We start from the raw sequence: 25525 nt of genomic DNA, 5'->3' as shown, positions 1-25525 counted from the left end.
CTACCACAGTGTACCGCTACTCTTGTTTCGTTCGGTTGAATCTATGGAAACGTTGTGAAGGACACTAAATAAAGTAATTCTACTTTTAATTTCCTAAGATTCTCGGTACTTCTCTTTGATTCTGGTCTTGGTCTTTCGATACACTGGCGAAGGCGTTTCTGTACGACTGATTGTACAGGTAGTTCATTTCCTTTGTATCGAGCAGCCTGTAATTAGTATAGATTCGTTATCTTGTCGTTTGGTAATGAAATTTTCGCGGAATCGGTCGAGGTTGCTCAGAACATGCAATTGAGTTAATACAGATGTTTCCGTGTTTATTACGCTAATTGGTAGTAAAAAAGTTGATAGTAGAATAAGTTAATTAAAAATGAATATCTATGTCGTTCCAAATAATTATTATAACTTTTATAAAACTTCGCGCCAAATAATTTGGAAGAGCGAAAATTTAATTGTAAATATAATATTATTTGTATTACAATAATTGTAAAATATAATATTAAGAAGACATCCGAGTAATTTTTAAATACTAAGAAACTTTGAATTCCTCTGTCCTCTTTCTTCCTTCTCCTATGTAAATTCACCATATTTCTATAGCTTAATCAAGCAAAAGGGCAATTAAATCGGGTATGACGAGGCTGAATAGTAATTCAACGAGGCGATCGTATCAGATGATAAGATAAGTGGTCATAGTGTCCGGTTAAGCGGCTCGTTTCTTATTAAACGCCTTAACTTTAATCTCGTTCAATTATCGCACGATTAGACTGCGTTGCTTCGCATGACCTATATCCTCGACGTTGTGTCAGCTTATCCTAAAATTGTTTCCTCGAACACGCACTGGAAAGTTAATTCGACTAGGGTGGCTGATTTAATTAACGACGCGCACGTTCACAAAGATGACGAGCAGAAAGTTGCTCGATTAACAATTTCTTCCCTCGACGTTATTTTTCAATTAATTTAAAGTAAAGCGTGTATAAATACATATATTATATAATAATATGTAATTATATATCATATAATATATAACATGTATTTTTAAACATTTCAATTTCCAATAAACGCACAATTTCTCTATTTATATATATCATATTTATTATCAGTTATGAATTGAATAGCCTCTTCTATTAAATTAAGCGAACTATCTCTCGGCTAGGAAAGGGTTGTTAAATTATCACGCATAAATGAGTTAATTAATTTTAAAATGATATTTCTTCTAATGTGTGGCGAAAGGGCGGACTAATTTATTACATAATTTATTTTTAGTAGAATGTAATCGTAAAATCAAAATTAAAATTAATTAAAAAGATGAGTAATTTACTCCTGTGTTAAAAAGATATTATTTTCGCTGTGAAAAGTTCTGCCCGTTAATAAATTAAACAGCAGGTATCTTCATAAGTAATTTTCACTAATAAAGATAATGTACGCAGAAAGGAAGGTGTTTCAAAAATTGTCACAGAATCTGATGTAGAAACATATTAAATTTTGATATTTAAAAAAGAAAATACAACGATAAAAAAAGATAAAAAAAATTCAATAATTTACTTGCAAACAATATTTCAGAGGAAAAGAATCGACGTGTAATTTAAATTGACTTTTCAAAGCTACTGCAACGAAACGATTTTAACAATAAATCCGTGCAACTGTACTTCACGTTGTGGAAGTTAATTTTGAGAGCAAAACGACGCGGCGCGGTGAATGCGAAGGAAAAGTTGCTCTCTTGTTCATGAAAAATACAGCGACCACTCGAAAGTATAGGCTTGGCTGAAGAACTCGTCAAAGAGAGGAGCAAACTTTTTAGGATACTAAATGTCCAGCTGAGTCCTTCAAGGACCCTATCGATCGAACTTTCTCACGTTTCTAGAACCGAGTTTTCGAGGATCTCTCGAGTGGGGAAGTTGAAGTATCTGTAGAGTTGAGCGCTGTAGAAAGTGATGGAAGAACATACGCCATGGATTTGACTATTTTTTACATTGTTTTTAAACTTTCGTATCCTTTGCCTTTGAATAATCGAAATACCTTCGTTGGTAGTAAATTAGAACATCGTTTAAAAGCAAACATTCTTTTACTTTTTACTAATTCAGTAATAAAGTCTTCTATACAACGATAAGGAAATTATTAATACACCATATGAAATTTTAGAAGCAAATTCCATAAATTATATAAATCTGTAATCTGCAATTTATAAATGCAAGGGGGCCAAAATTATTAACGTAAAGAGCTATTTTTATCGTAGATAAAATATAAAATAAACATAATTGGAGTTATTTTTATTAATTAACCCTCTCGTCTCGTTAGCATCGGCTGAATTTATTATTAATATCCGTTTCCGATTTGTCATACAATCGGCTCATTTTGCGGAATAACTTCACTCGTAGTTGGAGAAACGGCGTATTGAAGGTTTAACCGATTCGGTTAACTTCACTAACCGGTTAACCGAATCGGTCTATTGATTGTTTCGGTCGGTTAAATAGCCGAACTATAGGCAATAACAACTGACCGACTAAGGTTAACCAATTTCAGCAATTTCGAATGGACGATGTGAAATTTGCGATCGATTCTCCTTCCGAGTATCAATGATTGTAACTTCGATGTTGTACAATGTAAACGCGCTTGCTGATGCAAATGAAATTTTGATGTTTCAATGTAAATTGCATACATGTTATTTTCGTTTCGCTTTTTCCCCGATATATTCACGATTAAATGAGAGAAACTTTGACGGAATTAACAATTAACATTTCTGCAGGTGAATAATTGTAAAATATGTAAAAGATCGTGTTTCAAACGAGTTTCACAGATTTAAAAAAATATTTGAATTTAAAGTACAATAAGATAAAATTTATTTTCCAAATTTAAATATATCCACAGATAAGTATCAGAATGGCGAAACTTCGGAAACAAGACGTATTAGTTTCAGTTTTAATAACTTTCCCTATATTCCTGTAGAATACCATTTAATAATATAATCGTTATCGCAACAATTCAATATTCCATAATATTAGTATCGCAATTTTATCGTTAGTTATAATTTAAATGATACACAGTTACGTTTCTCTCTCTCTCGAAACCGGTGAGAACTTTTCGAATTTTTCGATTTTACGAATAACGATTCAGCAAATTATTTTCCTTTTTTTCATTTTCGATTAAACAAATAACCACTAGAGAACTAACGGTAACGAGATTTGTTAATGGCTGATAACGAATGTAATTGGTCGCGCGAAAAACAGGCATTCGCGGAGCTGTGGGTTGCGCGAATGGAAAACAATCGGCTATAAAAGTTCTCCGCGCGAGAATATCGCGTCGAAAACATGCGATCCGATATCGTTGCATTAAATTTTCTGCGCAACAGTTAAATTTCGTCGAGTTTAATTGACTGCAAGTCTCTACGCGTTCGCACGTGTAAATGACGCGAAGCATCGTGCGCTATCGAAGAGCAAAACGATTTTCCGCCATTGTTCCCATAAAATTCTTCTCTCTGCTCTTTTCATATTAATTTACTATCGGTTAGGGCAATACGCAGAATACTGCACGTTTGACATAGATACGTGCTTTAACAAAAATGGAAAACAACTCCATTGCCCCACATTTCATTTTGCATTTTGAACTTTTATAAATGTTATACAAGGATCGCTTGACACGTTTCAAAATGTCTAACTTGTTCAACCCTCTTTATCTTCTTCTCCTTAGATTATTTGTATCCTTTGTGTCCAGGTTTAATCTCCGGCTATTCTAGACTTTACAAAAATCTGCAAAACTTCATTCTATATTTTCTGTTCGGTCTGGCCTACCCCTCGTTACACTGACCTGCAAGAAACCCAAGGAACTACCGTAAACCGATTCTTTTCAGCTTAACTTCTATTCACACAAGTATTTTCGGTTTATGGATGGTTCTTTGAACGGTCCTTGGGTTTATTGCACACTCTTGCTAATTACGGAGAAAGTAGATGTGCCCTGCGAAACAGCTGATTTTTCCCAAGAACAAGGGCACCCATGAGCCATATCTGCTGGAGCCTTTCTCCTCATATTTTGTTTATTAACATTGGCTATAACCAATGGGCATCGCGGATCGTTACCCTCGCTTTTCTACCGAAAAGTGTGAACAACGAAATGTCAATCATTTCTCTTCTACTCCTCGGAGAGTCAAGTCACTGCTCCTACCCTTCTCGGACAGTCAAGTACATTGCTCTAACATACCTCGGACTGTTCTTTCGCTCATCGGGCAGTCACGTCTACTATGCTAATACGTTCTCGGCATTCAACGTGCTAACGCTATCCACCCTCGGGTCAAATATTGTACTGTACGCCGACATCAAAACATTTTCTGTATACGGTCTACGTGTTGTAAACTGGTGTAAATATACTTATATGAAATAACCGTAGACTACAGTTATTCAACCACAAACACCCCTATTATCCTAACAGAAATAAGGGGATCGCCCTGCTCGCGGTGTCGATTCGTATAATCGTAACGGGAATTTACGACTCCCGTTGACGCGCCTCAACGCGATCGCGTCTCCCCGCGACTGGACGAAAAAACATTTTCGATTCATTTTTACACATAGAATCACCTTTTGCCGTCCGTATTGTAACTGTTGGGATACTTGTGTACTTTAATTAGATTCATTGAAAAGTCACAGTATCCTGATCACAATTTCTCTCGTCCTTACTCGCCTATTCACGGATAAAGGATAAAAAATATTCTTTAATTACCAAACAAACTTACCATGAGAAGCCGGCTCGGAGGGGGTTGTAAAAGAAGCTCGCCAGGATGTTATTAAAATCCCTATGGTGGCAGGCTACATCGATAGAATTTCATTAACGAGTTTCAAAGGCGGACACCGTCGAATGGTTTAATTCCAGTAGAAAGTTTCGAAGAGGGATCAGGAGAGTAAGTAAAGAGGCTCGAAGTTGGGCCGTATCGATGTGAATACAGATTAATATCCCGATGCAAATTTTACCACGTCTATGTTGTTATAATGAATTCTTTGATGGAAAGAAACAGAGCGACTGGCGACTGATTTCGCGCGCGTGAAAGCGCGAAACAAACAATAATAATGGAAATAAAGCACGATTCTGATATTAATAACTTTGGAGATGCTGTGGAGGAGAAAGAACGTGCGAACCTCGTGGTATATCCAAGCCCAGGGGTGGAAAATGCCAGCAAAGCGAAAACAGTGGTACGCTACTTTAATTTTCATTATTATGAACGCATCTGGATGTGTACTTGCTTTCGGTTACAACGAAGTGCTGGTGTTGAAAACAAGGAAAGATAGGGATGGGGTAAAGGGCATTTTTTACCGAAGCTGAAACTTTTGTTTATGTAACTTTGCTTGTGATACAAGCTTCGTTAATGCTCTATAATGGCGGGAAAAAGTAAGTTTAATTCTCGACTATAGATCATTTTGTCTCCGAGAAGAGACTGAACTTTATTTCGTTATCTATTGCATACTCTGCTTAAAATTTAATAAGACTGTTCAGAAACTTCAGCATTTATGTTATATACTCTTCAGTTAAGAGGAAAGTTTATCGTATTTCTTCTTTACTCCACTAGATTTCAATCTTTTTGTCGGAGAAAAGATAGTAGACGTACAATACCTGGCCAACGTATCCGTACACTTTTGGAAACAGTATAACTCTTTTAAGATTGGGCTAAACGAGCTTTCGTGAGAAGTTAGACATATTAGTTTATTAGATGACGTATAAAGAGTTCACGTTTTCAATTTTTTTATTTGGACCTGTAATGAAATTTGAAACAACACATGTTGAAGGTTTATATCAGTTATACGCACGCTAAACATTTCATTGAAATCGGTTAACGCTGTTACAGGCTATAAACGGTTAAAGACGATGAAAATTATAGTTTTTCACAACTTTCGGCTCGAAATATAAGGGTTCTTACATCTTTCGACGCTGGTCGCTTGTTTCCGTATGAACCTATTTCGATAACAATTTTAGCGTGTACATGACTGGCATAAATATACAAAATGTATTCTTTAAATTTTCATTACAGGCCCAGATAAAAAAGTAGTAAAAAGCGAACTATTTTCACGTCATCTGATAAACTAATGCTTCTTACGAAAACACGAGTCGTTATTAGGTGCGATTTAAAAACAGTTATTTTGTTTTAAAAGGTGTACGAATACCCTCGTTCGATACGGTGCATTTACTTCTTGAAAATGCTTGCATTATCGTAACGATCGCGTGTTACTAAATCAACCTGGATAGAGTAAAACCACGTATTTTTGTTAACAACTCACTGTAACCAACTATACAGCAAATCAAACAATCCTCTGATCCATATTTCAAACAACATCGATGGTTGCTAGAAAAAAAGCCGAAAAATGTAAAAAACATTTGAAAAAATAAAAAAGGACGGGCGATAACCGGGAACGAGCAATTTCACAAAAATTCCCATTGACCCTACTCCGCAAACCGACGAAAAAAAGGGGAGGAGAACAAAAATATTTAAATTCGAGAGTTTTCGTGTATCGTTTCGCTTCTAATTTTTTCGCGAGAATTCAAATCGCGTTTTGGAAACGATCATGGCACGCGTTTTGAAACGCTAAAACAAATCAAACGGTTCGCGGCACGATAACAATTCGGAACGCATGATACAAATATTAATCCGCAAAATTTGCTTTAATCTCGCCTCTGAATTATCGCCGATCGCGAAATAAAACAAATAGAAAACTACAAAAACAAGACGGATGGAAAAAACAGAAAAATAGAAGCATAACGAGGCAGAAACAGTCTGGTGTGTTTTCGAAATTGCTCGTTTTTAAAAATATCACTCGAACCAGTTGTGCTTATCGAACGAGATTTCCGCATTGAATGCTCGTCTCGTAGTTTCGACGCGTTGCCATAGGTTTCGAGGCTAGTGGTCGAAACCGGAAATCTTGGGGGATCAGATGGTTTGTGTCGCAAAAAAGCGGCAAAGGAAAGATGGAACTTGCGTTTGATTGGACAAAGAGTCGATTCACAGACATTCTGATCGATTGGTGTGCCTGTAGTTCTCTGAGAGGTTCCGCTTCCAGTGATTGTAAGCTATCCTTACATTTTGATCATCTTGATGGAGCTTGGATTTGGGTAAAAGATGATGAAAAGTAATATGAAAGTAGGAAGCTAAGTAACGAAGTAGATCTTTTTAACTTTCCACTCATAAGGATTTTCGTTATGAGTACTTTGTCTTAATTTGTCTTGTGCATTTTATATGATAATAACTATGAATAACATTTATCGTGTCCAATTTAAAATACAAATTAAGATTAAATGCTCCACAACCAAATTTCCAGTCGAAACTAAAGTTCTCACGGATCTTTTTCACTTAATTTTTATTTTGATGTAACATCTGAAACCTAACCCCAACCTTGACTTGTTTGTTATATTTTATATGATAAAATATTGCAAGATTGAAAATTGCAAATTAAAATCAACTACGCTAAACTGAAGAAACCAAATGAAATATTCGAAAAGTGAAAATCAAGTTAAATATGACGCAAGAATAGCAGCCGAGAGCGTCGTTGACCGGACTAGGCGATACCCGATGTCATGGAATAACCAACGCGGCGAGTTTTCAATATCGAATGGTAGCGGGCAATTTCTGAAAGGGATTTGCCCGTCTTTCAAACGTTGCCCTCGAACGTGAGACACGGAAATTCATCCGCGCGAGAAACAACGCCTCGTTTTGCTCGAAATTGTTCCGCGTTCGAAGCTACGTCTTCAGCCGCGATTCGCTCGAAATGAAGCGGAGCAGCAATTTTTCACGGGGCCATTATTTTTAATAAACTACGCGGAAGCTACTCCTGGTACAATCTATCGATTGTGCTTTATTTCCATCGGGTGAGACTAGCAGAGTTCCAGCGTAGTTCGTACTTCGTTTAAAATTACGAGATAGATAGGAACGTAAAAAATACGACTATATTTTCGCGTTGTTGCAATTTTTCCTTTTTTTAAAGTATTCCACGTTAGCGAAATGTTTTATTATTCGACTTATTAACCGAAGTAGATTGGGCGAAAATATCGGGGCGAAATATCGACAGAAAATAATGGCGCACTCAAATCATGAAGGTTAAAAGCTTAGTCCAGATCATGAATTTATATCGTTTCGTCAGATTCAAGAATAGCGATCTTTATGCTATTTGAGCATGTTCTAAGTGTCCTTAGTGATAAGGATATAAAGCGGATTGCAAATTGGAGCGGTTAAAAGATTGAAGTGGACTCGAGATACCAGCTATCTTTCGGGTAGAAGAAGCGAGGGTTATATTTGTATAGAAAGTTTACGAGTGAACGATTGTTTCAAGTAGATAATCAATTTTAATCTGGGGACAAGCTTAGAGTATTGCTTGTTATATTATTCAACGATAATAGTTCCTTTCTAATAATTGGAGAAAAGAGAAGAAAGGGGGAATTGAAACCTATCGCCAGCAGTTCTAGCGTTAAAATAAAAGTCTTAGATTCAAAAACCACTGCATTAAGATCCTTAACTACTTTGATGAACCTTCTCTCTCCATTCAAATTGCCGATAGCGCGCCATCGTCCATTTCATTTGCCGAGACCATCTAAAAAATTCCACCTCGGCACGAACATCTTGCTCGAGAAGAACAAACGTGCTAGATGAAAGATCAGACGTCTGGCGATCGAGCAAAGTGGCAGAAGTGAGGTAATTTGATCGATTGCTGCGATCTCCGTCTGGTAGTCTAGATTTCTTCTTTGTTCCTCGAGCCAGGAGGGAATAAGATGCATTCGTTGCTTTCGATTCGCGAAAGGGAGAACGGGTTGGGTAAGTACAGCGAATCATTAGGCGATTCTACGAAAGTTCTGTCAAGCGGTATTGTTATCTGCAGACTGTTAGTCGCGATTCATCGTTATCGCTTGATTCGCTTCAACAGACGGCGAGTTCGCGATAAATCTGAAACGGATGTCATATCGATCCCTGCCGGAACCAATCGTGATTTCACGAACTCTGATCGTCTTAACCTTTCGCGATTCTCGCGCTGTTATCGCGGCTTTCGCATTAGTTACCATTCGGTTTAAACGATAGGATTGTCCGGGACAATGTTACGATCGGGAATAATAATCTAGAGAGATCGATAGATTACTATTATTCCTTAATATTATACACAGTATATGTATAGTAGATCGCCGAAGTCTGTTACGATCCCCAATTTTCTACATTTCAAGCTTGCATTCGTTAAAGCAAAAGGAAGGAAAAGATTTTTGATGCTGTATACCATAAAAAATATGATTTGGCCAAAAGTTGCAAGAACGAAGTAGAGACGAACAATTCATAAAAATTCCGCTTGTCGGAAACAATAAGGGAGAATGGAATAAGAAAGAAAATTGCTTACATAATTTTCCAGAGAAAACACGAATAATTAAACACAAATAAAACACAGGTAAACGCAAGCACAAACAGCATATCTGTTTTAAATGGTCGAAATCCTCCATTAGCGCGTATGATAGCGTCAAAGTCTTTGAAATCACTAGCAGTTATTAGAATCCGTCTCATTCACAGCTGTCTCGCGTGGAAACAGATAAATACAGACGAGGGTACATTCATCGTTGGTTTGACGTCGAATCGCGACGGGCCATTTATACGTATTTACGGTGCAATTCAGCGACTTAGTTAATTGGCTACGTAGATCGCGGCCTAGATGCGTTTGTGGCGATGACCCGATTCCCTTAGGAGCAATTAGACGCCGCATGGATGTGACTGAAACCGCACAGAGGCTTCTACTACCGATCGATCGGCCAAGAGATAGGGAACGATCGATTTTGTTCGAACAATGGATCACCGACAGTCCCAGACGATGTAATTTGTCATGCTATAGTGGTCGCACGAAACCTATTCTTGAACTTTGGTAGGCCTCGAATTCTAACAGAAGATATATAGAAGTTTAGCAATAGAAGTATTGTTGCTACCTCATTTCTAATGACAAGAGATTTACGAGGTTGCTTTTGTACTTGGATGTTGCAATTCGTTATACCTTTGCACTGGACAGAATCTACAGGGTGCGCCGTTAGAATCCGGACAAAAGAAGTTTTGTGCAGAAAGTTGTTTATTTAAGTCAATACACAAAAACACATGAAAATGTTGTTATATCTCATTTAAAGGGTCCTTGCTGAGAACTTTTATTCTATGTAACCACCCTCTGCCTCTATGACCTGCTCTATTCTTGCTCTAAAGCGCGAGCACGCTGACTTCAACTGGTCGCGTTTAATTGTCGCGAATTCTGACTCGATAGCAGCTCGTAGGGAGTTGACGTTGGGGTGCCTGCATTTATTAGTTTGTCTCTCGATAACGCCCCACACGTAATAGTCCAATGGGTTTAGGTCGGGACTGTTAGGAGGCCAGAAATCTTTCGACCAAAACATGTCCACATTGTCAGAGAGCCAATTTTGAACAAGATGACTTGTGTGAGCAGGTGCGCCATCTTGTTGAAATAAATACGGCCTTCCAGAAGCCGTAATTTCCATCCACGGCTTTATTACTGTCTTCAGGACCTCCAAATAAACCTCCTTTGTGATTCTTTCGCCTTTTTGGAAGAAGTGCGGAGGCATGACGTCGCCCTCACTTGAGACAACGCTGAACTTTTCTCGCCGGAGAAGGAGAACCCTTCTCGAACCACTCTGAGGCTGCGTATCTCTTAGCAATGTCGTATACCGTCGATCTTGGGTAGCTAAAGAATTTTATAATTTCGACCGGCGTTCTCCCGGCGCGAAGACTTTCTATAATCGCCGCTCTTCTATCGTATTCCGGGTTTTGCTTAACGAGTTCTGTCATTTTGAGGTTATAGAAGACTTATTGACATATTTAACTAACTTCAGAGTCAATCAGCACAAACATCTGAATTCTAATATGGTGGGAACTACAAATTGAATTCTGTCCGAATTCTAACGGCGCACCCTGTATTTGTAGATATTGTATTCTAACCGTGGATGCACAGAAAATTAGAAATAGAGGTATTTATTGCCGCTAGGTAATTTATAAGATAGAAAAATCTCTAAAATTTCTCTTATCATTAAATATCACGTTTTATCGTGTCTTCGTGACTGCACAAAATATATATTACGCCTTATAGCGGTGGAAGTATAGAAATATAGCAATAAAAATATTGTAGCTGGATAATTTCTAGATTTCTAGATGAAAGATTTACGAAATATCTTTTGCATTTCAATGATATCGATCTTTTGTCATATCTTTCGACTTGTAATCTATCTGCGTTACAACATTCTTACGCTGTTATCGCCAATTGCCACTTGAGTGTTCCACTCACCTAAGACCTCAGCGAGTATTCTCGTAACAACGTCTTCGCTTTCCTCGATATTCGTCAGACGATACGCGTACCCAGAAATCCTAGATTCCTCAACTACGAACCAACAAATCCGGACATTGTCGAAAAGGAAGGGAAAATAGCTGGAAATTCGAAGGTGTCTTCGTCGGCAAGCGGCCAACATGCAAATCCTCTGCGTCGAGGTTCCCAGTTTATCCATATTAATGCTCCTAATTAAGCCGTAGATAGGTTCGTTCATACTTCACGCGCTTCTTAGTTCTTGCGGCGTTGATAAACTGGCACAAATAACGGTTCGCAAACGCTAGAATGGATTTGGGTAAAGTGCTCTTTCATGGAGCAGTGTACTAAACGATAAATGATTGAAGCGTTCGTTTCGTACTTTAGTATTCGTTTCGTAGCTTAAAGTTAAATTTAAAGTAATCTCAAAGGATCACACACGCATATGTGAGTAGTGAACGTTATCTAAACATAATCAGGCAAAGCGAAACTAATTACATTTAAAACGATGATCTTTAACTCCAACTAAAAATTACAATTTTGCGACGAACGACAAATTCGTAACCGAAGAATAGTACTATTCTCTGTTGGAAAAAATACGTGATCTTCGTTAACACCGGAATATAGCAATTGTTCGATAGCGCCTCGCGTGCTTCCGATTTGTTCGCGCGGCTTCATTACGCCTCGTAATTGCTCCGCTAATTAATTACATCAACTTCGTAGCCCGTACAGAACTTCCGTCTGCCGAGTCGCATACGAGCGCATCCGAACATCGATAGATAATACGTGTGTTTGCGTATTCGCTCGCGAATGGATCGGTGAGTAACACAAAGCGATTAATGCCATTCATCACCATCGATCTTTTGGAATTCCGTATGTGTAATTAATAATTTTCTGCGCTTGATTTCGTTGCATCGTATGAACTCGACGTTTTCTAAAGCCGTTCATTGTCAATTTTTAGGTTACCTATTTCTTTTAATTCTTTCAAATACGATGATACATTTTTCGTATCGCTTCTATTCTACAACTTCTACATGGTAAGAAACTATTCTATTCTAGATATTATAAATATAAGGATTTTTAAAAGGGCAGCAAACCTGTTGTTTTTTTAACGCCTGCTAAATATAAAAAATACGGCACTCAATCCTTCTAAGAGTATTGACAATACGATCCAAGGACAGATATTATCCAGGGTAGCTTTTAGAAAAATTGCTGAGCTATTGCAATTTTTCTGTCATCACTGAGACCCATTGGAGTTTAATTATGAATCGCCTATTTTTTTGTTTTAATTTGAGCCAATTAAAAGAAATATCGGCACGAAAGAGTTAAACAACACGTGTCTTTAGAGCAGTAGCGTTTAAGACGCTCCTCATAAAAGTAATAACGTTCAATATAGCTCTCTGAAAAAATATTGACGACTTTTATTAATACGTTATTAATATTTTTATATTAATATCGTTATTAATATTTGATTTAAACGCGCAAAAAAAGTGATATCATCAACGAAGCATGTTGCAGGATCGATCGCATATAGTTCACTCGTTTCTCCTTTTCTCTGTTTCAGTTTTTTCCCGTGTTTGGAAGAGCAAAAGGAAACGAATTGCACCACTGATTCCTGGTAAGTTGCGTTTTTTACGCTAGTAATTTTCGACAGCGAACGTCGCGAAATTGGAGTTGTGTCGGTCCCTCTCGTTAATCGAGAATATTTTACGCTACTATGGGATTCGTTTATTTCACTGTTTACTCGTCAATAACCGGGAACCGTTCTTTTTACGGCGTACAGTGCAGGAGATTAAAGCGCGTTTCACCCACGTCGCGATAGATTGCCCCTGAAAGCGTTTTAGATGCGTTGCACGACTCGGAATCGTTGGCCTGTTTTTCTTCCGTCGTCTACCATTTGCTTCTTGCGTGGAACGATATTAGATAGCGATAGGCAAAGAAGAGTGATTTTCCTGCGGAAGATAAATTGAATATAATGGATGGATTTTTTCACTCCTTTGGTAGATAAAATGGTAAAAAATATTTGGTCGATTTGAAAATTTTCGCAGTTTGAACCTTTATGCGAATAATATGTGTTTAAGCTTGTGTGCGTAAGACGCTATAAAGAAATTATCAATTCAAACACTGAATGTCAAGTAAAATAAAATCAAAATATTTAACTTCTTGTGTTACGCGATTCTATTTTTTACACGTATAATTTAAGTAACACGCATTTCGTCGTAAATGTCAATGAATTACCAAAGTTGAAGTTCTTTGAGGTTTAGTAGATCATAAAATTGCTTGTAAAAATAAGAGACGATACGTCGAAAGATGATTTAAAAGAAGATGCGCAAACAATACTGATGATAATAAAAAAAGGAAGAAAGTAAAATTAAAAACACGTATAAGAAATTTATTTAAATTCAGTCTTGTTTATTAATAGAATAGAATAAAATTATTCCTCATTCATAATTTTTCTTCTATGTGCAAATACCAATTCGAAAGTTCCGTTTAAAATATCCAGTACATTTTTATTGTAGAACTCCTGCGAACAACGATTCTTTTAAACAATTTCTTATCGGTAAAATATTTCGTTATCTTTCTCGTTACTCTACATAAAATTAATATACGATATAATAAAATAGAACACATATAATATAACGCACTACAAATATAACTTTCGAGATATTTCTTAAAAACTCAAAACTCTTTTTGAAATTTATCTTGTTCTGCAAATATCCGTATTTTGCACAAATCCTTGACAGGCTGCAAGCACGTGAACGGTAAGGAAGGAAATATTACCGTTCGTACGGTGCACACGCTTATATTCAATAGTTTATGGAGACGAAATATGCCGCGTAATAAAGTTTCGCTGTCAACGCGCAGGCAAAATCGCGTTCACAACCGAATGATCGATGCTCCTCGTAAATCGATTCTGAATGGTATTCATGATTTTGCAGAGCAACATCGTTTGTCCCTTGTTGCGTACGATAATCGTGGATAGATGGAGTATTGCGATGGAAAAGTACATTTTAAGTTGAAAATTTCAATTTCTTAGAAACGTCGATCGGTCTATGCAGTAATAATTTTAGGCCGATTAAGAACAATACGCTATCCGTGTTATACTGAACACGTTAACGTCGGCATGCCCTACCGATGGGTCACTCGAGTCTGTTCCGTGGGGCGGCGTGCATCGCGATGGGTCACACATGTATTTCACAAAATGGGTAATACAAAATAGGTTTATATTATTTTATCTCAACATTATAACACACCTGTGATTTTTGGAAATAGTTAGCATACATACTGGCCTTCTGTCAGTCCATTTAAAAAATTTAACGTAACCTAACGCTATTTTCGTCGTGCATGTTCCTTACGCGCGCCGTCGTTCTCCGACAAACGCGCATGACTATTTCTTTTTCCTCTACGGAATAAAAAAAATTTTTAATTCGCGCTATGAATGTCAGAATTCGCGTTAGATTTCCACTTTTTGAGAAAAATCGAAAAGAGTACAAAATTAGGGCCGAAGCTGGTCCCGTCAGCTTTACTTACATCTATGGATATATGCAAATTGATACCGCCAAACTATTAAAGTCCATGGAATTCATTGAACCCAACAGGAATCGTATAGCTTTTGTAATTTTGCTATAAATTGAGGTCAAAGTTGAAAAATTGCGGTCGTGTCGAACAGTCTAATCTGACGCTGCGCTGCCCCACGAAGCAGACGCAGTGCATTCGGGTGCCGCCTCGCAGAGAAAACCATGAATATCGGCGCCGGCGTTAACCTGTTAAGGAAATTAAACGATCGAAATGTGCACATCCCATGTGTACGTCCATTGTCTAATTGGCCGCAGATATTTCCCATCTGCCTAGCTTCGTGTTTCTGTTCAGTTGAACATAGCAAGATGTTTTTCATGGGGTATCAGTTCGCTGTGATCACGAGCGCGTAAAGACGAAAAAAAAAAAAAAACGTCGATCATTGTGAGAAGGCAATGAAAATACATTTGCATTCGTGTTTAAACTATCTCGTTGTGAACTGCGTTTATATGGAAATTGCGCGAGCGATGAGCTTCGCAAAGAGGGATCGTGTTAAATATCACCGGTGAAATGGCATTCAAAGCTGCGCCCGCACGTCCAACATTTACCGACGGTTAAATGAAAATATCCCGCTAAAATATATCTTCTTCCCCTTTTCTTGCTTTTTAATATTGTTCCGCTGGCCATTTCATTAGGATAGCCTTTGCGCTCTTCGTATCTAGTTTCGCATGCGCAGATGTATCGCTGAATTCGGTTTGAAACGCGCTTCCTACGGTTTCATGGGATTCCTGCGTACAGAACTTTTACAGAGGAAAATAAAAAGGAGTGGAAAATATGAGAATATCGATATTGATCGAGGAAAGGTTTCGGCGAGACGATGCGAGCGAGATTGAAAATTCTCAGTTTCGATGAACGGATTAACGATCGGCTTTCGAGATGGATTTTCCTTTTAACGATAAATGTTGTTAGCATCGTCTTGTAGTTCTTTATCTGTTCTGGTTTGAATGCAAATTTAGCGCGTTGAAAAATGTTCTATTCATGACTTTGAAACCGAAGAAAGCTAAAGCTCTATTTTACGTGATACATCTTTATTTAAGAGATAAAACATAGCCAAACGCAGAGAGAAATAAAACACGAATGAAATAGTACATACTAGAGTATTTTAATCTAAAATGATCTTTTTTTTTTCTTACTGCTGTTACTTTTTAATGTCTTTTGTTTATTGCTCGACTTTGGCCAAGCCAGGTATCCCGAGAGCAATGTAAACGAAAAAATAGCGCAAGTAGCTCGCAGCTCGTTTATTTATAAAATTACGCGGTGGAAAGTTTAGAATTGGTCGGTGAAGAGAAGACGGCGATATCTCGAGGATGAAGCATGGTCACGTTAGCGCGGCTAAAGATTAAAAAATGCAACTTTTACTTGCGCCACTGATACGTGAGGCGAATTTTGACCCTTGAATTTTTCTCGCGAACGACGCCGACGTTGCGACACGGCAAGTTATATGCAAATTCCGCGAACAGGGCGACGAACTTTACAAAGGGAAGGGCAAATTAAATACTGTGACAGGCAAAGGTTTCTCATGGAAACAGAGAAAGGGAGGGAGAAAAAGGGAAAGAGTAGCGTGATAAAATACTAAACATCTTCGACAGAATCGTACTGTTCAAACGCATCACCAATTCTGTGAAATGGTGCAAAACTGTACGATAATTTGTAAATCGAATCAGGATGCATCAGAGATTTCTCAAATTAGAAATTTTATTGCTTCCATCCTCCAATTGGATCTTTACGAATAAACGAAATTCAATCTTATTCTCTCAATATTTTATATTTCACGATTACAGCTTATCCAAGTTGAAGATTTCATCACATACAAGATGTTCCATTTTAATCGATCTACACAAATATCTGCTAAACTATATATTTCATAAACTATATATACCATTCGATGCATTTTTTAACTCTCTATAAGAAACTATCAAGGTACTTGGGTCAAAAAATTATTAGTTTAAAGGATATTTCAACTTTAATCTAGTAAAATTTATCCTACGAAGGGCTAAAAAAGACAACGCGATGTTTTTGTTTGTTTTCCTCGCTCTTAATTAGTCTTGAAATATATTTTGGACTAAGCGTTTCCAGATACAGGCACCTTAATATAATATCTTTTTGTAGAGAATTAAAAACTATGTTGTACGGTGTATAAAAAGATGTATAGCTCCATTTAGGAAAACAAAGATCACCTTGAGATTTCGGAAACGTCTCTACCTAAACAAATCTGCGAGGCATCTTACGATAAGATGTACCTCTTCAAACAGAACAAGTTTTGTTTGAAACACGTCTTCGAATAACGTGTAGTTTAAGAGATATTTGCATCTGTATATCGTATAATTAAAAAACTCGAAAAAATCCTACGCGCGAAGAAAATCGAAAATTGAAACTTTCTCGAATCATTTCACCGCCTATAATTTTCTCTAATTGAACGCTTCGTCACTTGTACCACTCGATTGGAGCTTTTCAGCAACTCTTGCAAATAAACGATATGCAAAATTCAAACTGTAACCGGAGATCTAGAAATTATGGAAGTCTAACGTTGGCATAAAGTTTGGCGCAACAGAGAAAGAGAGTAAGCAATCTAGGTCTCGCTCAACTTATTAGATCGCGCTTCGTCCACGGTAAAACTTTAAAGCGCGCGAGAAGTTCTGTCGACGGGGATGCTTCCGCTTAAATGATGTTCCCAAGGTGAACGCATGCGAAACCACTGTTGCACATAAGTTGCATATACAAGCCTCGAATCCTGAAGATGTTCGCCACACCGTCGTAAATGGGGGTGACGTATTACGCTTGGCTGGCGCAGAAAGCGCGACGAGCAGAGAATTATAGCGCGACAGAGATACGAAAATGGTGAAACGCACGTAGTATCGTCTTAGGAATTACACTCGACAATGCAGAAAATATTAAGTTCGCGCGGGCACAACTGAACGTGTAACTTGCTGAATTACGTCGCGAGAATCGACGCTGCGCGGGGGTGTCGCAGAAATTAATCCTGACTCGCGGTGGAAATGTAATACATCCGCAAGTGCTGTGGTTTGCGAGAATTGTAGTAACGACTAATGAGTTCATACATTTTTACGAATTGAATTTATTTCTGCTTATAAGAAGATTAGGATTTGTATATTTACGAAAAGATTCTTCAAACAGATTATGAACGAATTAGCTACATTGCCCTCGATAGATATTTAATAACAGGTAGATAAAAATGTATTAGGTCGTCCTGAAAGCTTTCTGAGCATCTTTCTTTCAAGTAATTGAAGTATACACTTCCGGATGGAAAGATAACACATGGTATAAATTCGGAAAATTTTATCAAATAGCAAATAAGTATAGAAAAGTATTTTTCATTAACTCAATAACCAGTTTTTAATGTACCACTGTGTGTATAGTTCTGAAGTGAAAATAAATATGAATCCAGTGCGACAAAATGGCAACGCATGCGGCAGGAAAATGAAAATTTACCCACATTTACCAAAGATATTGTTATGTTAATATTTCCTTTATTTCTAAAAGTTTCCTTTACTTCTTACAATTGCTTTCATTCTGTTTCGTTATAATTTAAATAGCTTCTCCATTCTTTTTGTTTTGCTTTTTATCATTCTCCGACAATGCAGTTTCACGAGTCATTTACATCGTGTAATTGCCATCTATTTTCACAAACTGCTCTTGCGAGCTCACCCCAACAATTTTCTATTATATTTAGGTTGGCTGAATTTTCTGCCCATTATAAAACTTCCATCATTTTCTCCAAAAAGTACTTCTTCACCGACCTGTGCACTGAGTGTGCTTGTATTTTTCAGTTGATAAAGTAAATCTATTTCATACTATTCATTTTCCGCTAATAAATACGATTTTCGTCTCTCGTCTCACTTCCACCGATTCATCGCGGATTTCTTTTCCGTCTGTAAATCACGATAATAATACTTCCACCTATCTGGGCCATCTAAATTAACCATTTTTCCATCGGTGGAAATAACATTCCTCCATCCTTTAAATCATTTTAAGCGCTTTCCCGCAAAATTCTGTCCCTGCTTCTTATGGACGTTTGTTAATTGAAAAAATGAATAGTATAAGGCAGATTGACTTGATCAATTGATCTGATGAAAACTTGGTACTCCAACAGGACAATGTCATGGTTACACCGTACAGATCGGTGCAGAAATATTTTTTGAGGGAAAGATGAAAGTTTTACGGTCAGAAGGGTCAGCCGAATAATAGAAAATTGTTGTGGTGAGCTCGCGAGAGCAGATTATGTAAACAGACGGTGATTTCAGAATGTAAATAACTCGAGAAACTGTATCGTCGAAGAGTGTGAAAAAATAACACAAAAAAGAATCTAACAGCTACTTAAGTGGTTATCGAGAAGAACGACGGTAGTCGTAAAAAACGTAGGAAACTGTACAAAATATTAACATATTCGTTAAATGCGAGCAACTTTTTGTTTTTCTGCAGCACCTGCTATCATTTGATTCCACCGAATTCCATATTTCTAATTTTCCAGGAAAAAGTATTTATTTTCACTTCAGGATTGCATAACACTTAAGAACCATATCCTAAAAACTAATTGTCAAGTTAATGAAATATGCTTTTGTATTTTTGTATGTTATTGAATAAAATTTTCCAAATTTGTGCCATGTGTTATCTTGCCGTCCGGAAATATAGACACTATTTTTGCCACTGTATCACACGAACATTAATTACGTATGAATGTAAAGATCTAAATGTCTAAGAAGAATTCAGAATTCTGTCGAAGGTAAATTAGAAGAATATGATGGATGAGATGATACGTTGATACGATAGTAAGACGATCTAAGAAAAATCTCTAAAAAGAGAAGTAAAATACAAATGAAGTAATGCATAAGGGATTCAATGCTGAGAACTACTGCGATATGTGACTCGAAAATAAAGGAGAATAACGTGCACGGATATTCGTAGTTAAGTAACGTATGGAGTATTGGGAGTGTAGGGCAGTTTAAGTTTCAGTGGTTTCTACGGCGAAGGATGTATGTGAAATTTGTGGAAGAGGTCTGGCATTGTTCTGTAAGTTACGCGACATTCCCTTGGTAAGGAGGTTTAAATTTATTGTTACGGAGAGGATCGTGAGGCCGACAGTGTTTTAAATGAACTGCGTTCTGTTTGGTCTTTGGAGTTCTTTTCTGAATATCTGATAAAGTATGGCTGGAGGAAAACATCGTAAGCCGAGGCTCTTTATATTCTTGATATTCTGTGGACGATATTTGCAGCGTATTTCAAGAGTTTCAAGGTTCTTAGCTTGAATTGAATAAGAGAGAATCCTAGACGTACCGTATAAGAAATACTTATCATATGCCTCATAAAACAAATAATTATGGACAATTAACGTTTTAATAATAATATTGGTATAATAACGTTGTTAATTCATTGTAAACAATTTTTGAAAATTGTATGTCTTACAGTCATAATATGGAAAATGTTCAACATAAATTCTTAAGGCTGGACGTTAAAAGTAGTGAACAACAGATGCCGTTTGATTGTCACAGTTATGTCCTTAATAGCTTAAATCTTCCGACACTGAGCAGTGTCTGATATAATTTTCATTAGCGAAATAGTTAAAAGTATTGTCGATTATTCGGATATCATGCTGTTACTCTTCCTCAATGTACCAATGTTAAGAAGCTTAAGAAGTCATTTACTGTTTCATACACAACATCGCACATTGTACGGTTACTATAATTGCATAAATCGCATAGTCAATCACGTGAATTCTTGCCACACGAGCTTGGATATTTTCGGTCAATCTATAGTTTATTTAACACTATGACAATGTTGTGTCGTAAGTTTTTTTTACATTTTTATACCGTGTCTCTGTCTCGTTACTTCTTACATGTTTATTCTCATTCTTTTTCTTTCTCGTACATATGCGTCTTCTTTTCTTTTCTATTTTTTTTTCTTTATTTCCTTTTGTCTTCTACCTTAATCTGTTATGTCAAACGGTTTATCCCGTAAATAAATAAATAGAATAAACAAATAAAAATATTTATCTTAAAACTAGTTTGTGTGTGAAGTAACACGATGAAATAACACAAAGAATAGCAGGAGGGAACGGGAACGTAATATTTTTTGACATCTTCTGATGTTCGATATTTATCGATACTATGTACACAAAAATATTTATTTATTTGTTAAACATTTGATTTATTTACCATACGCGGTATAGAAATATTTTTATTCTTTCCAGTTTTTTAAATTTTGAATTTATCTCTAGAAAAATTACGTATACATATTATACTTAAGGGAGATCAAGTCCAGCACCGACCAAGATTAGTTCCGGCTTTTTCACCAGATATTGGCACTTTTATAAATATAATCAAATAACTATAACAATTCACGCGTAATCTATTTCAAAGATATATTGTTTTCGCTGTTCCAACACGTTAAACGTATACGTTGGTATTCCAAGTGTTAAAAGTTACTTTCTAGAGCTGATAATTTGTTTCTCAAGTAAGTAAATGATATTTCTCCATATCTAGTCTACTAAGTAGCTGTATAATTACAAGCTCCTGTTTTGTAACTTCCTTTGTAAATTATATACACTATAATTCAAAACGTTTCTACGTGTTTACCGTCCAGTATCAATCAATTAGCCGTCGACTACTATGGACCAAATTTTTTTTATCTGTAAGCTTAATCCGTTGGTAACTAAAGTTAACGAATGTTTATTTAATCTTCCTTCTATCTGTCCCGCGGAAAAATGTCGCGAAAGAAATTCCAACGCAGAAAAAAGAACACAAATGTCGCTATAAAGTTACTATTTGAGAATAAAATTACCGAGAGACAGGCTGAGGCTTTTAATGTCCCAAGAACGACGAATATAAAGACTGGGCAAACCTTGAATGCATAGACCAAGAAAATATTAATTATTTTACGTGTGATTTGTGTGGAGTGTCCTTTTTCAACGGTGTTAATCATTCAGATCGAAAAATCTATTGATTAAGTAATTGATCCGTACTGGACGACTATCTTTCTTTTCTAACCAATTACAACGGTTTTACTCTTGGAAATTGTTAATTCTTATTATTGAACTTCACAGAATTAATTTTCTTCCTTCTATCAAATTCCATAAGTATATTATAAACTCATCTTTTAAATTTGTATTTTTACCCACTCTAAGTAAAGATATAACAACAAACTTTAGGGCGGTCGGTACTGCACGACTCTCCTCTATATCGAAATGGACTCGAGTCTCCATTAAGAAATCGAAAAGAATCTAAAGCGAATTGCGATCTCCACAACTCTGATTCGGTGTTGGTGGTGGTTCGAGTTGGTGAGAATCGCGACGAACGGGGGTGTAATCGCGTAAAAGGGACCAGTCCGAGAGTACAGGTACGAAGAGTCGAGCGTTGAGAGTCTCCAGGAACGAAAGAGTACCGCGGTGGAAACTTTTAAAGTAGTTCCCAGCCAAGTTGCACAATCGATACTGCCGCCTAGGAACTGGGTAAAGACGTTTTCCCACTCGTTCTACCCCTTCTGGTTCGCTCGTTGTCGTTGAAATATAACTCTATCTACAAATGTTTATCGACGTCGTTTCGGCTAATACAGTCGCGAGTTTACCGTCGTTACACGGCGAAACCGGTGGTTGAGACCGTTGCGTTGACTTAACGAGTTTTGCCTGTCGCCTTTGTAGTTCCGTCGTGTGCAGTACCGTTAAAGGGAGAAGCAAGGCGTAGAAATCTCCAAGGACCGAGACAGAGGTTCGTTTATTTTGCGATAGGTTGGTGTTTACGCGTCGAAGTCTTTGCTGGCGATCTTAAACAGATTTGTTTCGCGGGTAAGGATGATTTGAGGGGATAAGGTAGGGTTACTTGAATCGCCTAAGATGCAACGTTTTAAAAGTCACATCTTCTCTAGCGCGAGCTTACAGTAGTAATCTATACCAATAAATTATATTAGTCGTACAAAAAAATGGAGAAATTCGTTTACTGTAAAGCAAAGCCATATAATATAACGATATCGGTATATCGATCATACTGTGTACTCGATATCACATCGACAACAAATTACTTGATAATATATCGAGTATCAAAGTATCGTGTCACTTTTACTCTCGTCGGATCAACCGTTTTTCCCTAAGCGATTAAATTAAACGTATCTATATAATCCTTAAATTAATACGTCTCTGGACTAGGAATGGCGTTAACGATCTTGCCATGCAAATCGTCATGAGCCACAATTGCCACTCGCAATACCACTCGCTTCTACGTTAATACCTCTCTCATGGAGTAATCCTCTCCTCATCTCGGTCAAAAGGAAATCGCGAAACGGCGGTTTACGTGTGGGAAACTAGTTCGTGATGCGTCTTGGGCGAAGAGCGCCAGGCTCTGATGCAATTGCGCATACAGCCAATCAGACTGCAGGCGCGGACGTACACGTATTCGACAAACTATTCGGCAAACAGGGGCTCCAGGTTGAATAGCAAATTGCAGGAGAGGAGCGACGAGGCTGTGCTGCAGACAGTGGCATGTCGGTTGTAATAATACGTTCGCAGAGGAACGTGACTGTTTCAATATGAAAAACAGATTCGCCTGCAGTGTTCTTCCGTATATTGTAGAGTCCTGAACGTTTCCCCTGTTTCAACAGTCGATGCAACGAACGAAACGACTGCCAATCGGAGAGACAAATGACGGTATAATTGGCAAAATTTGCAAAATTGCATGCCTTTCTTTTGGTATTTCGTTATTTCCAGAGTAGGTTCATATTGTATACCGTGCAATTTATTCTGCCTCTTTCTCCAAGTCTTTTACATAATTCTGTTTTTCTGTCATTAAGACGTTTCTTGTTTCGACGTTCTGCTCGAAGTTTTGTTAAAATATTAAAAACCGTTTTGTCCGATAACAATAATTCACGAAGGGTAAAACGAAACTCTCCGAAAACGGCTAACACGTTACGATTAGTCCATCTCGTCTTGCTCACAGAAACAAAGGAGGAGAGAAAACGAGAACGAGAGGTTCGCTAAAGGGAATACTTTTAGCGGTTCGTGTTAAAATGTGAATGAAACAGCTCGGTGTCGGCTTGCAGGCCACCGTTTACCGCGAGGAATTCGCTCGGAATGAATAAAATCCCTTATAAAATCCTCGCTCGCCGCGTCCCAGCGCATGCATACATACATGAAAACTGAAGAAACACGCGAGCGCGTGTGCGATGCCGACGCCACGAATTGCTCGCACGCCGCGAATCTGAAACGATCCTCCGAGTCTCCAAGGGATAAATGTTTTCGTCTCCTTCGTTTGCGCTGAAACGCGTTTGACTGGAACTCTCGGATACTTGTTTCACTGGTGAATTTTTCGCATCGCCAACGGAGATATCTACAAATTCCTTGAGAATTCTTAGCTGGTCCAAAACACTCTCTTTTAGCGGCATGGTCAAAGGTAGAGCAAGAAGGTGAAAACTTGACTTTGAAATATCTTGGGCTTTGGCGATTAAAAAACTCATAATAAAAACCACTCTCGTTTATGTTTAATTGCATTTGATGTTTATGTCTTGTTCTAGTAGGAGAACGTTCTAGCATCTATAATTCTTTATATAGCGTTAGAAATGTAAAAATGAAATAATTCAAGGTATACATACAAAGTGTAATAACAACATATGTCTCTTCCGCCAAGAGTAATATGCGTCGTTCTCGGATGTAATTTTAATAGCGAAACAACTACGCGAAATCGCTGTAGCGAATGCAACATTTTCACAGGAACATAACATCGGTCTAACTACTATGTTCTATTTGAAAGTTACATGCTGTTTACTCTGTATAGAAGCTGGGTAATTGCGCGTTTCGCGACAGTCGAATCCCATCCACGGTTTCCTGAAAGCTGGACGCGACGCGTTATCTCGCGTCGCGAGAAAACGATGAATTTTGACAGCGTTATCATTGCGACCAGCAGTATGGGCCACATAAATCCGTTACACGTTGTTTCCGGGGGTCGTTTCATAGATAACGATATATTCTGTTGTTTTTGCTTATTTGGACTCTGATCAAAGGCCTTTAACACGCGGGGATGCATCGTTTCGAATAATTTACCGTGATTTTATTGCAGTTTGATATATTCATTTGAGATATATTTCTTATTTTTTATTGCAAAATTTTTCAGATTGGGTTTCTGCTCTTTTTGCTTTTAATGACAGCTCAACGACTGAAACGCGACGAAAGTGGGCAAGAACGAGAACGTACAAACGTGTCAAATTATTTTATGTTCCTTCGAATCATATTCTCGACGTCTCTATTTTTTCTACTATTCAGACACATTATTATCGCGTCTAACAATCCAGCAGGGCTTATTCCATCGGATTACTCTCCATGCGTGTTTGCATAACAAGGGATCATTTCTAGGAATATTTGCTCGACTGTGCCCACGGTGAATGGTTATTCCATCGAACGTCGATAGATATCCTTTGCTGTTCCTCTACGTTCACAGGAATAAAAATGTAGGGCCCAGAAAATTCTACGAGCGCTGTAACAATGTTGTGAATCGAGACCGACCATTAGCTTATATAATAAAATATTACATCAGGCGAATCTGTCATCCTGATACTCGTTTTCACGTTGCATAATGAAATTGGCAGTCCACAATCATCTCGTATCTTTCTCATAATTTAGGAAAAAATCAGTTTATTGCCATTTTGTATTTTCATGTATTTTCTATAAA

At 37.4% G+C, this 25525-nt stretch overlaps 1 protein-coding gene across 4 annotated transcripts in view; it reads left to right on the top strand.

Moving 5' to 3' along the window:
* Positions 1-25525, top strand: part of LOC132904843 (cysteine-rich secretory protein 2-like) — a 97149-nt gene that overhangs the window by 29919 nt on the left and 41705 nt on the right. For 3 of the 4 annotated variants that reach the window (XM_060955621.1, XM_060955620.1, XM_060955619.1), the window contains one exon: positions 12850-12903. The exons of the other annotated variant lie outside the window; for it this stretch is intronic. The gene's annotated coding sequence lies outside the window, so the exon portion shown is untranslated. The remainder of the gene's footprint in view (positions 1-12849; positions 12904-25525) is intronic. 4 annotated transcript variants of the gene reach the window in all.

This window comes from Bombus pascuorum, chromosome 3 (assembly GCF_905332965.1).
Source record: "Bombus pascuorum chromosome 3, iyBomPasc1.1, whole genome shotgun sequence".
Taxonomy (NCBI): domain Eukaryota; kingdom Metazoa; phylum Arthropoda; class Insecta; order Hymenoptera; family Apidae; genus Bombus; species Bombus pascuorum.
This window is presented reverse-complemented; position numbering and strand designations above follow the sequence as displayed.